The sequence below is a fragment of the Tupaia chinensis genome, unplaced genomic scaffold (assembly GCF_000334495.1).
Source record: "Tupaia chinensis unplaced genomic scaffold, TupChi_1.0 Scaffold000605_1, whole genome shotgun sequence".
NCBI classification, from domain to species: Eukaryota; Metazoa; Chordata; class Mammalia; order Scandentia; family Tupaiidae; genus Tupaia; species Tupaia belangeri.
The window spans coordinates 3350422-3354951 of NW_006160123.1; the positions used below are offsets into that span (position 1 = coordinate 3350422).

At 54.2% G+C, this 4530-nt stretch overlaps 1 protein-coding gene across 3 annotated transcripts in view; it reads right to left on the bottom strand.

Annotated features, from left to right (window-relative positions):
- Positions 1 to 4530, bottom strand: part of PAK6 (p21 (RAC1) activated kinase 6) — a 46320-nt gene that overhangs the window by 41067 nt on the left and 723 nt on the right. The window lies entirely within an intron of this gene.

Genomic DNA, 4530 nt, shown 5'->3' on the forward strand with positions numbered 1-4530 from the left:
CAGTCAACTACATGGGAGTTCAACAACATAACCATTACGCTAACTGCTGGTCCCTGCAACTTTCCTTTTCTAATCACCAACCTAAAAACTGTAAACCTACCTATAACCTACAACACCTCCTACCCCCACCCCACCCTGCCCCCCACTCCGCTTCTACCAGTCCTGCCTTTTTTGGGTCAAACCAATGGAAAAACTTTTCACTAAAATTCCAAACTTTGTCTCTCATTCTTAAAATCAAATAAAAGGAACCCCCATACCTGATCACCCCAGAAAGGCATGTTTTGCCTTCTGTCCAGGCCTAGGTCACTCATATTCTGCTTTGAAATAAACCGCATTAATTATTATTTTTGCAGAGCTGGTAATTTACTTATTTATTTAGAGAGGTTTCTGCTATAGGGCACATGTGCTCGCCAGAAAGAGAGAGAGAGACAAAGGCAGAAAGCGAGAAATCACCTCCCAGGAGAAATGGCCACACCACAATCCCCTCTCCTCCATTCTTCTCTTGGGATCTTGGGCACGCAAGCAGGCACACACCCCCTGGTGTGAGTTTAAGTCACTGGGTCTGAGACTCGAACCACAGTTGACTTCGTGGGAGTCCAGCGACATAACCATTACACTAACTGCTGGTCCCCAGAGTTGGTTATTTTCATCGACAAGATCATGGCTCTGTGGCTTAGCTTGTTTCTGGTGGGGCTGGCCATGCTCAGCTTTCCTTTCCACTCCTCTGTCACGGCTGCAAGCTTCACCGGCACAAGAGCCCTGGCCCACTTATTTACCAGTACGTCTGTCCCCTGCCTGGTGGTCAATGCTTTGTTTAGTAGCCAGGCTCCATTTTAGCCTGCACCTTCCACTTCTCACCTTAATCCTTCTAGGACTGAACTCTAATGGGAGTGGCATCCCAGGCCGATTAGACTGCTCACTCTCGGCGGCAGGCTTGGCTTCAGGAGGCTGAGAGCACATCCTGCCTCAGGAGCATCCATTTTCTAAGCTCTACCCGATTTGCCACCTGGCTTGCTTCCTTCCATCAAGCAGGTGCACAGAAACGAGCTGTCCTGTCCAAGCCTCAGGGGCGGGCTGAAAAATGCCTGTATTGTTTTTAAGTTTATTCATTTATTAAGATATACAGATTGAGGGACCAGCAGTTGGTATAATGGCTATGTCGCTGGACTCCCTCCCATGTAGTCGACCACAGTTCGAGTCCCAGACCCGATGGCTTAAACTCACACCGGGCGCGTGTGCGTGCGTGCCCAAGATCCCGAGAGGAGAATGGAGGAGAAGGAACTGCGGCATGGCCATGTGCCCTGGGGTGATTTCTTGCTTTCTGTCTCTCTGTCTCTCTCTGTCTTTCTGATGAGTACATGTGCCCTATAGCAAAAACCTCTCCAGGAAAAAAAAAATACACAGACAGATTAAGAGAGAGAGAGAGCCAGCTGCTAGCATGGTGGTTAAGGGGGCTGGATCCTACATGGCTGACTATGCATGAGTCCTGGATCTGGTGGCTTGAAAAACACATGGGTTGCAGATGTGTGCCCCAAACCCCAAACAAAGGAAAGATGGAGGAGAAGGGATGACAGTGTGACTGTGCCCCATGGGGAGCGCTTTCTCATTTTCTCTCTCCCTCTCTGTGTCTCTGCCTCTCTCCTGTGAGCACATGTGCACTCTTGGCAAATCAGAAAAGAAAAAGAGAGAGAGAGAAAGAGAGACCCCTCTCCCCCAGGGACCTCATGATCTACCCTCAGCCTCAGGCAGCCTGGGTCATAGGTAACGCACATACTCTGTGTGCTCAGGGAAGTCCCAGGACATGAACCCGGACCTTCCCCATGTAGGTCCCTGGCACCCAAAATGTCTGTGAGGTTTGCTGGCCTCCTTCCTGCTGCCCAGGTCTCAGCAACTGTTCCTGACTCCTGGGCCTTCCCACACGTGATGTGGAGGGCGGAGAGGGACGTCCTCTCTGCTCTAGGCCACAGGACAGCCTCCCATGGGCTCTCCCTGCGCTCTGCACCCAGGACAGTGTGCTGGGGCATCCGGGCTGTTTGGGTAAGGAATGGAGTCTTTCAGCAAATCAGCTGCTTCCGTCCCAGCCCTGCCCAGTCCCCTGTGGAGAGGGCAGGTAGCTGTCAGAAAGCTGGCCATCCAGAGTCCTCCCTATGTCCTCCCCTAGCCCTCCCTGACCCCTCCTCAAGCCCTCTTAAAACCCCAGGGAGTGATCAGCAGATGGCGTAGTAGTTGAAGCACCCAGTTCCCACAGAGCCAGCGTGGGGAAAGACCCAGGCCGGACTCCCACATGGCTGACCAAAGTTTGGGTCCTGAACCCGCTGGCTTCAAAATCATACCAGGCACATGTGTGTGGCGTGCCCAAGATCCAGACAGGAGAATGGAGAAGGGATTGTGGTATGGTCATTCTCCCTGGGAGATGATTACTCACATTCTATCTCTCTGTCTCTCTCTGTCTCTCTGGCGAGTGCACACACCCTATAGCCAAAATTTCTCAAAAAACAAACAAACTAACTAACTAACTAAAAAAACTTAGGGAGCCTTTTCCTCTCCTATCTACTCTGCTCCCTCCTGGTCCAGTGGCTGCTGGCCTGCTGGCTTGCTGTCTGGCACTCAGGAACCTCTGCCCCTTTGCCCACAGCTGGGCACCGGCTCCTGCCCTGCTCTGTGGACATGGAGCACCCCAGACCTTCAGTCCTTTGGAGAGGAAGCAGAAAATGCATCCACAGCTGCACCCAGGTGTGAGGATTAATTTGAGTGGGAGACACTTCTGGGTTCCTCCTGGTCATGGTCCCCAGTGTTCCTCCAGACAGGGGACACTCTTCACCACCCTTAGGAGTGGAGCACAGAGAGGGTTCTGCCTTGGCTGGAAACCCCATCACCTGCAGCTTCTCTGCGCCTGGCATGTCCCAGAGAGCACAGAGAGCTTGCAAAGAGCCAGCCTGTCCTTGGGGTGCAAAAAGGGCTGGCCAGTCCCTCCACGCCCCTCTGTCAGCCTCAGGCAGCCTGGGTCATAGGTAACGCACATACTCTGTGTGCTCAGGGAAGTCCCAGGACATGAACCCGGACCTTCCCCATGTAGGTCCCTGGCACCCAAAATGTCTGTGAGGTTTGCTGGCCTCCTTCCCGCTGCCCAGGTCTCAGCAACTGTTCCTGACTCCTGGGCCTTCCCACACGTGATGTGGAGGGCGGAGAGGGACGTCCTCTCTGCTCTAGGCCACAGGACAGCCTCCCATGGGCTCTCCCTGCACTCTGCACCCAGGACAGTGTGCTGGGGCATCCGGGCTGTTTGGGTAAGGAATGGAGTCTTTCAGCAAATCAGCTGCTTCCGTCCCAGCCCTGCCCAGTCCCCTGTGGAGAGGGCAGGTAGCTGTCAGAAAGCTGGCCATCCAGAGTCCTCCCTATGTCCTCCCCTAGCCCTCCCTGACCCCTCCTCAAGCCCTCTTAAAACCCCAGGGAGTGATCAGCAGATGGCGTAGTAGTTGAAGCACCCAGTTCCCACAGAGCCAGCGTGGGGAAAGACCCAGGCCGGACTCCCACATGGCTGACCAAAGTTTGGGTCCTGAACCCGCTGGCTTCAAAATCATACCAGGCACATGTGTGTGGCGTGCCCAAGATCCAGACAGGAGAATGGAGAAGGGATTGTGGTATGGTCATTCTCCCTGGGAGATGATTACTCACATTCTATCTCTCTGTCTCTCTCTGTCTCTCTGGCGAGTGCACACACCCTATAGCCAAAATTTCTCAAAAAACAAACAAACAAACAAACAAACTAAAAAAACTTAGGGAGCCTTTTCCTCTCCTATCTACTCTGCTCCCTCCTGGTCCAGTGGCTGCTGGCCTTCTGACTTGCTGTCTGGCACTCAGGAACCTCTGCCCCTTTGCCCACAGCTGGGCACCGGCTCCTGCCCTGCTCTGTGGACATGGAGCACCCCAGACTTTCAGTCCTTTGGAGAGGAAGCAGAAAATGCATCCACAGCTGCACCCAGGTGTGAGGATTAATTTGAGTGGGAGACACTTCTGGGTTCCTCCTGGTCATGGTCCCCAGTGTTCCTCCAGACAGGGGACACTCTTCACCACCCTTAGGAGTGGAGCACAGAGAGGGTTCTGCCTTGGCTGGAAACCCCATCACCTGCAGCTTCTCTGCGCCTGGCATGTCCCAGAGAGCACAGAGAGCTTGCAAAGAGCCAGCCTGTCCTTGGGGTGCAAAAAGGGCTGGCCAGTCCCTCCACGCCCATCTGTCACCACTCTCAGGTGCACGAAGATTCTACCCAAACCAGGTGCTTCCAGAAGGGCTTGCTCGCAGTGCCAGCCCTCTCCTGCCTGGGTGCCCTCGTCACTAGAGTACCCAGGTTTGCCCACTCCTGGGCCTGGCACCAGAATCACTGCTCAAGAGGCTTGCGTGGAGAGGGGACCTCCCAAAGCCTCACTCCCATCTACATAAGCTTCCTGGGGCCTGTCCCAGACCCACAAGGACTGGCAGTCACTCAGCTCGGAGTGCAGCCTCTCCTCCTGGAGACCAGTTCCCACACAGCC